Source organism: Oncorhynchus masou, chromosome 29 (assembly GCF_036934945.1).
Source record: "Oncorhynchus masou masou isolate Uvic2021 chromosome 29, UVic_Omas_1.1, whole genome shotgun sequence".
In the NCBI taxonomy this organism is placed as follows: Eukaryota; Metazoa; Chordata; class Actinopteri; order Salmoniformes; family Salmonidae; genus Oncorhynchus; species Oncorhynchus masou.
The window spans coordinates 71,178,526-71,189,934 of record NC_088240.1 but is presented as its reverse complement, the minus strand read 5'-3'; the positions used below and the strand labels follow the sequence as shown (position 1 = coordinate 71,189,934).

The 11,409-nt window shown below is 42.4% G+C and overlaps 1 pseudogene; it reads left to right on the top strand.

Moving 5' to 3' along the window:
- The window catches only part of LOC135519719 (activating signal cointegrator 1 complex subunit 3-like), a 223,170-nt pseudogene that overhangs the window by 196,016 nt on the left and 15,745 nt on the right, over positions 1–11,409 (top strand).

Genomic DNA, 11,409 nt, shown 5'->3' with positions numbered 1-11,409 from the left:
GGTAGGACCCTGATAGGTCCAGGTGGGATAGGACCCTGATAGGTCCAGGTGGGATAGTCCCCTGATAGGACCAGGTGGGATAGGACCCTGATAGGTCCAGGTAGGACCCTGATAGGTCCAGGTGGGATAGGACCCTGATAGGACCAGGTGGGATAGGCCCCTGATAGGACCAGGTGGGATAGGACCCTGATAGGTCCAGGTAGGACCCTGATAGGTCCAGGTGGGTAGGACCCTGATAGGTCCAGGTAGGATAGGACCCTGATAGGTCCAGGTGGGACCCTGATCGGACAGTGACACACAGACAGACGACTCTCACACAGGTATGACACAGACAGGAGACACAGGTAAAAAACAAATAATAGACACTCATACATGAATGACACACTGATGTTCCTCCTACAGGTATATACGTATTGAATAGTTACAGGTGGAATAGTTACAGGTGTATATGTATTGAATAGTTGCAGGTATATACATATTGAATAGTTACAGGTAGAATACTTACAGGTGTATACATATTGAATAGGTGCAGGTATATATACATATTGAATAGGTGCAGGTATATCCAAAATGTTGCAGATACGACACTGAAGGTGTTTCTGCTTTACTTTGTTAAATCCATGACAGGTATGACACTAATCTCTCTCTGTCTCCAGATACTGATAGCCACCAGTACTCTGGCCTGGGGAGTCAACTTCCCTGCCCATCTGGTCATTGTCAAAGGTACTGAGTACTACGACGGGACGACCAGACGCTATGTGGACTACCCCATCACAGGTACAGGCTCATGTCCAGTTGTTTCCATCACTGTTTCTGGATTGAATTAAGTCTACTTCTGTTTTCCTGTCTGGTCAAATACTCCCCGTTTGGTAGTGAGTTAGAAAGTCCAGTACATCCATGTGTTTTCATCTGAATATGTAGGTGTGGTTTATCTCTCCTGTAGTTACAGTAGGTTGTAGTTGATCTGTAGGTGTGGTTAATCTCTCCTGTAGTTACAGTAGGTTGTAGTTGATCTGTAGCTGTGGTTTATCTCTCCTGTAGTTACAGTAGGTTGTAGTTGATCTGTAGCTGTGGTTTATCTCTCCTGTAGTTACAGTAGGTTGTAGTTGATCTGTAGGTGTGGTTTATCTCTCCTGTAGTTACAGTAGGTTGTAGTTGATCTGTAGGTGTGGTTTATCTCTCTTGTAGTTACAGTAGGTTGTAGTTGTTCTGTAGGTGTGGTTTATCTCTCATGTAGTTACAGTAGGTTGTAGTTGTTCTGTAGCTGTGGTTTATCTCTCCTGTAGTTACATTAGGTTGTAGTTGTTCTGTAGGTGTGGTTTATCTCTCCTGTAGTTACAGTAGGTTGTAGTTGATCTGTAGCTGTGGTTTATCTCTCCTGTAGTTACAGTAGGTTGTAGTTGTTCTGTAGGTGTGGTTTATCTCTCCTGTAGTTACAGTAGGTTGTAGTTGTTCTGTAGCTGTGGTTTATCTCTCCTGTAGTTACAGTAGGTTGTAGTTGTTCTGTAGGTGTGGTTTATCTCTCCTGTAGTTACAGTAGGTTGTAGTTGATCTGTAGGTGTGGTTTATCTCTCCTGTAGTTACAGTAGGTTGTAGTTGATCTGTAGGTGTGGTTTATCTCTCCTGTAGTTACAGTAGGTTGTAGTTGATCTGTAGCTGTGGTTTATCTCTCCTGTAGTTACAGTAGGTTGTAGTTGTTCTGTAGGTGTGGTTTATCTCTCCTGTAGTTACAGTAGGTTGTAGTTGTTCTGTAGGTGTGGTTTATCTCTCCTGTAGTTACAGTAGGTTCTAGTTGTTCTGTAGCTGTGGTTTATCTCTCCTGTAGTTACAGTAGGTTGTAGTTGTTCTGTAGCTGTGGTTTATCTCTCCTGTAGTTACAGTAGGTTGTAGTTGTTCTGTAGCTGTGGTTTATCTCTCCTGTAGTTACAGTAGGTTGTAGTTGTTCTGTAGCTGTGGTTTATCTCTCCTGTAGTTACAGTAGGTTGTAGTTGTTCTGTAGGTGTGGTTTATCTCTCCTGTAGTTACAGTAGGTTGTAGTTGTTCTGTAGCTGTGGTTTATCTCTCCTGTAGTTACAGTAGGTTGTAGTTGTTCTGTAGCTGTGGTTTATCTCTCCTGTAGTTACAGTAGGTTGTAGTTGTTCTGTAGCTGTGGTTTATCTCTCCTGTAGTTACAGTAGGTTGTAGTTGTTCTGTAGGTGTGGTTTATCTCTCCTGTAGTTACAGTAGGTTGTAGTTGTTCTGTAGCTGTGGTTTATCTCTCATGTAGTTACAGTAGGTTGTAGTTGATCTGTAGCTGTGGTTTATCTCTCCTGTAGTTACAGTAGGTTGTAGTTGTTCTGTAGCTGTGGTTTATCTCTCCTGTAGTTACAGTAGGTTGTAGTTGTTCTGTAGCTGTGGTTTATCTCTCCTGTAGTTACAGTAGGTTGTAGTTGATCTGTAGGTGTGGTTTATCTCTCCTGTAGTTACAGTAGGTTGTAGTTGTTCTGTAGCTGTGGTTTATCTCTCCTGTAGTTACATTAGGTTGTAGTTGATCTGTAGGTGTGGCTTATCTCTACTGTAGTTACATTAGGTTGTAGTTGTTCTGTAGGTGTGGTTTATCTCTCCTGTAGTTACAGTAGGTTGTAGTTGATCTGTAGGTGTGGTTTATCTCTCCTGTAGTTACAGTAGGTTGTAGTTGATCTGTAGCTGTGGTTTATCTCTCCTGTAGTTACAGTAGCTTGTAGTTGTTCTGTAGCTTTGGTTTATCTCTCCTGTAGTTACAGTAGGTTGTAGTTGATCTGTAGGTGTGGTTTATCTCTCCTGTAGTTACAGTAGGTTGTAGTTGATCTGTAGCTGTGGTTTATCTCTCCTGTAGTTACAGTAGCTTGTAGTTGTTCTGTAGCTGTGGTTTATCTCTCCTGTAGTTACAGTAGGTTGTAGTTGTTCTGTAGGTGTGGTTTATCTCTCCTGTAGTTACAGTAGGTTGTAGTAGTTCTGTAGCTGTGGTTTATCTCTCCTGTAGTTACATTAGGTTGTAGTTGTTCTGTAGCTGTGGTTTATCTCTCCTGTAGTTACAGTAGGTTGTAGTTGTTCTGTAGCTGTGGTTTATCTCTCCTGTAGTTACAGTAGGTTGTAGTTGTTCTGTAGCTGTGGTTTATCTCTCCTGTAGTTACAGTAAGTTGTAGTTGTTCTGTAGCTGTGGTTTATCTCTCCTGTAGTTACAGTAGGTTGTAGTTGTTCTGTAGCTGTGGTTTATCTCTCCTGTAGTTACATTAGGTTGTAGTTGTTCTGTAGCTGTGGTTTATCTCTCCTGTAGTTACATTAGGTTGTAGTTGTTCTGAAGCTGTGGTTTATCTCTCCTGTAGTTACAGTAGGTTGTAGTTGTTCTGTAGCTGTGGTTTATCTCTCCTGTAGTTACAGTAGGTTGTAGTTGATCTGTAGCTGTGGTTTATCTCTCCTGTAGTTACAGTAGGTTGTAGTTGTTCTGTAGCTGTGGTTTATCTCCTGTAGTTACAGTAGGTTGTCGTTCTGTAGAAAGTGGTTCAGCTCTCCTAGGCCTGTAGCTGTTCCATTTGGACTGTGGTTACTGTAGTTGTGTTGTGGTCTCTCCAGACGTGCTGCAGAAGATGGGCCATGCAGGCCACCCTCAGTATGACGACCAGGGCAAAGCTGTGATCCTGGTCCACGACATTAAGAAAGACTTCTACAAGAAGTTCCTCTACGAACCCTTCCCTGTTGAGTCCAGGTTAGAGGCTATCCCTTGGTTTTGTGTTGACCCTACATAGTGAAGTCTATTGCTACGCTTTTAACTTGTACTCTGTGCATTTATCATTGTAAGGGGGTGAAAGTCATCTCTCCTTCACTACCACCTCTTCCTCAGTCTCCTGGGTGTCCTGTCAGACCATCTGAATGCTGAGATCGCTGCAGGGACCATCACCTCTAAACAGGATGCTATGGACTAAATCACCGGAAGATGTACTTCTTCCGCAGGCTGGTCATGAACCCCAAGCAGGTTTTGATTATGTTTTTTACTTTTTGTAACTATTCATCACAAATAAAATGACCCCAAGTAGGACCCTGTTCCCAGGTTGTTCAGAAATGCTGGTTGTGAAGTTTCAGTAATTCTGGAAGCCAATTGAGTGGCTACCACATTCTGAATTCTGATAGGGCAACTAATGACCAGTTCTCTCTGAAGAACCTCGGAATAAGAAATCACCATTTATTTTTTCTTCCAATGGTAGAAGCAGGCAAAGGCTACATGGCTTTCCAATAAATGTCAAGCTTTTTTTTGTCAGTGTGAGTACATTATAACCATTCATTAATTACTAGTGAATGTTGGGGAGACAAAGAATAGCTGGTGTTCATGGCAGCACCGGTGAAACCACAGGGTCATCTTTAGAACTGACAGTTACAACTCTCACTATGTGATATCACACACCAGGTGATACACACACACACACACACAGTACCACAGTATCTCTTATACCCAGAGCACCCATTAGGATTCTGTCCTGATAACCTTTCTAGCAGGGAAACCTACTGATGGCCTGTGATTATGTCATTTGATATGACTAATTAATATGAATGTAAAGACGGCGATCGTCAATATCATCGATCTGGGAGAATTTCATAATTGCTGAGAGGTGAATGGTGGGCCTACTCTTTGTCTCTGTTGCTCTCATGGATAATTGACTCAGGTATTTTTTAATTGCCTGGTCAGAACATATTCTATTATTCTACTCTTCCAGGGGGATCACATCAGGTAACTAACTACCTTGAGGACAGTTTGAAATTTAGTATCTAACTTATTTAGTTTCTTTGGGGAAGGTTGTGTGGTTTTTTTATTGGGCACAGGGGATGGTAGTGTGTTTTTTTATTGGGCACAGGGGATGGTAGTGTGTTTTTTATTGGGCACAGGGGATGGTAGTGTGTTTTTATTGGGCACAGGGGATGGTAGTGTGTTTTTTATTGGGCACAGGGGATGGTAGTGTGTTTTTTTATTGGGCACAGGGGATGGTAGTGTGTTTTTTATTGGGCACAGGGGATGGTAGTGTGTTTTTATTGGGCACAGGGGATGGTAGTGTGTTTTTTATTGGGCACAGGGGATGGTAGTGTGTTTTTTTTATTGGGCACAGGGGATGGTAGTGTGTTTTTTATTGGGCACAGGGGATGGTAGTGTGTTTTTTATTGGGCACAGGGGATGGTAGTGTGTTTTTTATTGGGCACAGGGGATGGTAGTGTGTTTTATTGGGCACAGGGGATGGTAGTGTGTTTTTTATTGGGCACAGGGGATGGTAGTGTGTGTTTTTATTGGGCACAGGGGATGGTAGTGTGTTTTTTATTGGGCACAGGGGATGGTAGTGTGTTTTTTTTATTGGGCACAGGGGATGGTAGTGTGTTTTTTTTATTGGGCACAGGGGATGGTAGTGTGTTTTTTTTATTGGCACAGGGGATGGTAGTGTTTTTTTTATTGGGCACAGGGGATGGTAGTGTGTTTTTTTTATTGGGCACAGGGGATGGTAGTGTGTGTTTTTTATTGGGCACAGGGGATGGTAGTGTGTGTTTTTTATTGGGCACAGGGGATGGTAGTGTGTTTTTTTTATTGGGCACAGGGGATGGTAGTGTGTTTTTTTTATTGGGCACAGGGGATGGTAGTGTGTTTTTTTATTGGGCACAGGGGATGGTAGTGTGTTTTTTTTATTGGGCACAGGGGATGGTAGTGTGTTTTTTTTATTGGGCACAGGGGATGGTAGTGTGTTTTTTTTATTGGGCACAGGGGATGGTAGTGTTTTTTTTATTGGGCACAGGGGATGGTAGTGTGTTTTTTTTATTGGGCACAGGGGATGGTAGTGTGTTTTTTATTGGGCACAGGGGATGGTAGTGTGTTTTTTTTATTGGGCACAGGGGATGGTAGTGTGTTTTTTTTATTGGGCACAGGGGATGGTAGTGTGTTTTTTTATTGGGCACAGGGGATGGTAGTGTGTTTTTTTTATTGGGCACAGGGGATGGTTGTGTGTTTTTTTTATTGGGCACAGGGGATGGTAGTGTGTTTTTTTATTGGGCACAGGGGATGGTAGTGTGTTTTTTCCCCCATTAATTTACATTTGCCATTTTACTATATAATATATCCATATAGCCACATTTCCTCATCTGCTTGTATGCGCCTCTCCTATCAATGATCATAAGAACGGTGAGCAAAAAGAACGGTGAGCAAAAATCCCAGAACCACACGGGGGACCTAGTGAATGACCTGCAAAGAGCTGGGACCAAAGTAACAAAGCCTAACATCAGTAACACACTACGCCGCCAGGGACTGCAGTGCCAGACGTGTCCCCCTGCTTAAGCCAGTACATGTCCAGGCCCGTCTGAAGTTTGCTAGAGAGCATTTGGATGATCCAGAAGATGATTGGGAGAATGTCATATGGTCAGATGAAACCAAAATATAACTTTTTGGTAAAAACTCAACTTGCTGTGTTTGGAGGACAAAGAATGCTGAGTTGCATCCAAAGAACACCATACCTACTGTGAAGCATGGGGGTGGAAACATCATGCTTTGGGGCTGTTTTTCTGCAAAGGGACCAGGACGACTGATCCATGTAAAGGAAAGAATGAATGGGGCCATGTATCGTGAGATTTTGAGTGAAAAAGGCCTTCCATCAGCAAGGGCATTGAAGATGAAACGTGGCTGGGTCTTTCAGCATGACAATGATCCCAAACACACCGCCCGGGCAACGAAGGGCAACGAACTTGCACAATTGGTGGCTGACTAAATAGTTTTTTGCCCCACTGTATGTCCACAGTTTCGGCCCTAGTCAACAATTTAATTTATATTGTTTCTGATATTGGTATGTATCCCAGACTGTTCTCTTGCCAGTCATATGTGACATGTACTACCTTTCAAAAGTTTGGGGTCACTTAGAAATTCCCTTGTTTTCCATGAAAACATACATGAAATGAGTTACAAAATGTGTCCTTCAAATTTAGCTTTCGTCAAAGAATCCTCCATTTGCAGCAATTACAGACTTGCAGACCTTTGGCATTCCAGTTGTCAATTTGTTGAGGTAATCTGAAGAGATTTCACCTCATGCTTTCTGAAGCACCTCCCACAAATACGGTCAAGCTGCTCCCACAACAACTAAATAGGATTGAGATCCGGTGACTGTGCTGGCCACTCCATTATAGACAGAATACCAGCTGACTGCTTCTTCCCTCAATAGTTCTTCAATAGTTTGGAGCTGTGCTTTGGGTCATTGTCCTGTTGTAGGAGGAAATTGACTCCAATTAAGCTCCGTCCACAGGGTATGACTGGCGTTGCAAAATGGAGTGATAGCCTTCCTTCTTCAAGATCGCTTTAACCCTGTAATCTCCCACTTTACCACCACCAAAGCAGCCCCAGACCATCATATTGCCTCCACCACATGCCTGACACATGGTGTCAAGCACTCCTCTAGCATCTTTTCATTTTTTCTGCATCACACAAATGTTCTTCTTTGTGATCTGAACACATCAAACTTAGATTTGTCTGTCCTTAACACTTTTATACAATCTTCCTCTGTCCAGTGTCTGTGTTATTTTGCCCATCTTAATCTTTTCTTTTTATTGGCCAGTCTGAGATATAGCTTTTTCTTTGCAACTCTGCCTAGAAGGCCAGCATCCAGGAGTTACCTTTTCACTGTTGACGTTGAGACTGGGGTTTTGCGGGTACTATTTAATGAAGCTGCCAGTTGAGTACTTGTGAGGCGTCTGTTCCTCAAGCTTCAAGTTCCTCGGTGTCCACATCAACAACAAACTAGAATGGTCCAAACACACCAAGACAGTTGTGAAGAGGGCATGACAAAGTCTATTCCCCCTTAGGAAACTAAAAAGATTTGGCATGGGTCCTGAGATACTCAAAAGGTTCTACAGCTGCAACCTCGAGAGCATCCTGACTGGTTGCATCACTGCCTGGTACGGCAATTGCTCGGCCACTACAGAGGGTAGTGCATACGGCCCAGTACATAACTGGAGCTAAGCTGTCTGCCATCCAGAACCTCTACATCAGGCGGTGTCAGAGGAAGGTCCTAAATATTGTCAAAGACCCCAGCCACCCCAGTCATATACTGTTCTCTCTACTACCGCATGGCAAGCGGTATCGGAGTGCCAAGTCTAGGACAAAAAGGCTTCTCAACAGTTTTTACCCCCAAGCCATACGACTCATGAACAGGTAATCAAATGCCTACCCGGACTATTTGCATTGTGTTTTGCATTTGCATTGTGCATTGCTACTGTATATAGTCTGCCTTTTTACTGTTGTTTTATTTCTTTACTTACCTATTGTTCACCTAACACCTTTTTTTGCACTATTGGTTAGAGCCTGTAAGTAAGCATTTCACTGTAAGGCCTGGCTGTGTGTTTTGGGCCTTTGTCATGCAGGAAGACCCAGCCACGACCCATCTTCAATGCTCTTACTGAGGGAAGGAGATTGTTGGCCAAGATCTCGCAATACATGGCCCCATCCTCCCCTCAATACGATGCAGTCATCCTGTCCCCTTTGCAGAAAAGCATCCCCGAAGAATGATGTTTCCACCTCCATGCTTAACGGTTGGGATGGTGTTCTTGGGGTTGTACTCATCCTTCTTCTTCCTCCAAACATGGCGAGTGGAGTTTAGACAAAAAAGCTCTATTTTTGGTCATCAGCCCATTGACCTTCTCCCATTCCTCCTCTGGATCATCCAGATGGTCATTGGCAAACTTCAGACAGGCCTGGACATGCGCTGTCTTGAGCAGGGGGACCTTGCGTGCGCTGCAGGATTTTAATCCATGACGGCGTAGTGTGTTACTAATGGTTTTCTTTGAGACTATGCTCCCAGCTCTCTTCGGGTCATTGACCAGGTCCTGCCATGTAATTCTGGGCTGATCCCTCACCTCCCTCATGATCATTGATGCCCCACGAGGTGAGATCTTGCATGGAGCCCCAGACCGAGGATGATTGACCGTCATCTTGAACTTCTTCCATTTTCTAATAATTGCGCCAACAGTTATTGCCTTCTCACCAAGCTGCTTGCCTATTGTCCTGTAGCCCATCCCAGCCTTGAGTAGGTCTACAATTTTATCCCTGATGTCCTTACACAGCTCTCTGGTCTTGGCCATTGTGGAGAGGTTGGAGTCTGTTTGATTGAGTGTATGGACAGGTGTCTTTTATACAGGTAACGACTTCAAACAGGTGCAGTTAATACAGGTAATGAGTGGAGAACAGGAGGGCTTCTTAAAGAAAAACTAACAGGTCTGTGAGAGCCGGAATTCTTACTGGTTGGTAGGTGATCAAATACTTATGTCATGCAATAAAATGCAAATTAATTACTTAAAAATCATACAATGTGATTTTCGGGATTTTTTTTTTTTTTAGATTCCGTCTCTCACAGTGGAAGTGTACCTATGAAAAAAATTACAGACCTCTACATGCTTTGTAAGTAGGGAAACCTGCAAAATCGGCAGTGTATCAAATAATTGTTCTCCCCACTGTATATACAATGCAATTTAATACATTAGAACTGTAGGTACTTAACTTCAATTAATGTCTCTATAAAGTGTAAAGAACTCAAAAAATAATGTAATGGCAACAAATACTGTGATTACTTTTTGCAAATTGATTCAAACTATCGCTTTGTGACTAAAATAAAGCTATCATTATTATGTGATCAACAAAAATAAAAATCATACAGGTACTTGGAAACAAAAAAAAGTTTCCTTTAAAAAAAATGAATAATATGTCTTTGCAACGAGTGATGTAGACAATGGATTCCACATTGAGTAGTACTCTGTCTCCCAAACTTGATTCAAGTAATCAATAATCATACAGCTTTGATTATTTGAATCAGCTGTGTCGTGCAATGTCAAAAGCCGAAACGTGCAACTCTTTGGGCTTTGGGAAACCTTGCTCTAGGTCATATTAGACTTTCAGGTGGCTGTCTCCCCTTCATTGGGTCTTGCTCTATTTCTAATTGATGATGTTATATTTCCGTCACTGGTCTTCTTCTCTTTCACTGCTGATCGAATCTTTTCCAGAACTTGGCTTTCTCAACCATGCTGCCACTCTGCTTTGATGTCTTCATCTCATCAGCATCAGGCTCAGACAAACCTATGAACAAATCAGCATTCCTTCAAAGCCTGTCTGTGTGTTTACTATAACATTAGGAAAACCTTAGGAACTCCTGCTTTTTCCATGACGTAGACTGACCAGATAAATCCATTTAAAAGCTATGATCCCTTATTGATGTCACTTCAATCGGTGTACATGAAGGTGACGAACAATTGAAACATGAATTGAGACATGAATTGTGTATGGGTGCCATTGAGAGGAATGGGCAAGACAAAAGATTTTAGTGCCTTTTAACGGGGTATGCTCGTAGGTACCACGTGCACCTGTTTAACATCTTTCTAAGTGGTTTCTAAATTTGCGTTATTTAGCTGTTACAACTGACCCCGTTTTACTATTAGCCCCGGTCTCCCCGACCTTAATACCAGTAGACAACATTTTTGTTCTGTCAGCCAAATAAAAGTTAATGGCTTTTATTATTTTATTTTATTTTTGAGAATCGTTGCATTAATCAAGTGTGAAACATCACGTGCAGTATGGTGTAGATGAGAAGCTCCTGTGGAGACCCATTTTCTGTTTAGGGTCAAACTTCACGTACAAACGTACAATTTGTTTTGAATAGCTTTCCTTATTTTGGTTGCCTATATACTATGATATTTAAGGTATGCTAACAGCTGCACACACACGAAGCAGGAATGTGGCTTTGGCCACACTACATCCAAGGCTAATGTAAGGATAGTGTAAACAGAAATGTGGCAACTGCTGTTGAAGAGAGAGATCTTACTACACATATTCTACTAATGTAAATCTACTCCAATACAGTCAGCCTCTCGAGGCTATCCTTCCAAATCTCATTGACTTGACTATTGTGCAGGCTCTCTGGGCAGACTGTTAACGCTCGCATCTGATTGGCTCTGAAGTTTAAATGTTTGTATAATGTCTAATACTGGCATAGTTTCAAAAGGAAAAATCAATACATATGCGCTACACAATGTGTTTAGGTACATTTTCACGCTGAGTCTAAAATGAAGGTGACTTGTACAATGCTAAAATAAGACCAGCTGAGTTTAACCTTAGATGTTATATAAAGAAAGGTAAGTATTGCCCTAATACATGATCCGATTCAAATCCACTCTAGCCTAGGGATTCCTGCACATGGATTGATAATAATATAATATATAATATATCCCATTTAGCAGACGCTTTTGTCCAAAGCGACTTACAAGTCGGCTGGGGCCACTACTTTTACATATGGGTGGCCCCAGCGGGAATCGAACCCACGACGCTTGGCGTTGCAAGCGCCATGCTCTACCGACTGAGCCACACGTTACCAAATTCCCCACAGGATTATCGAT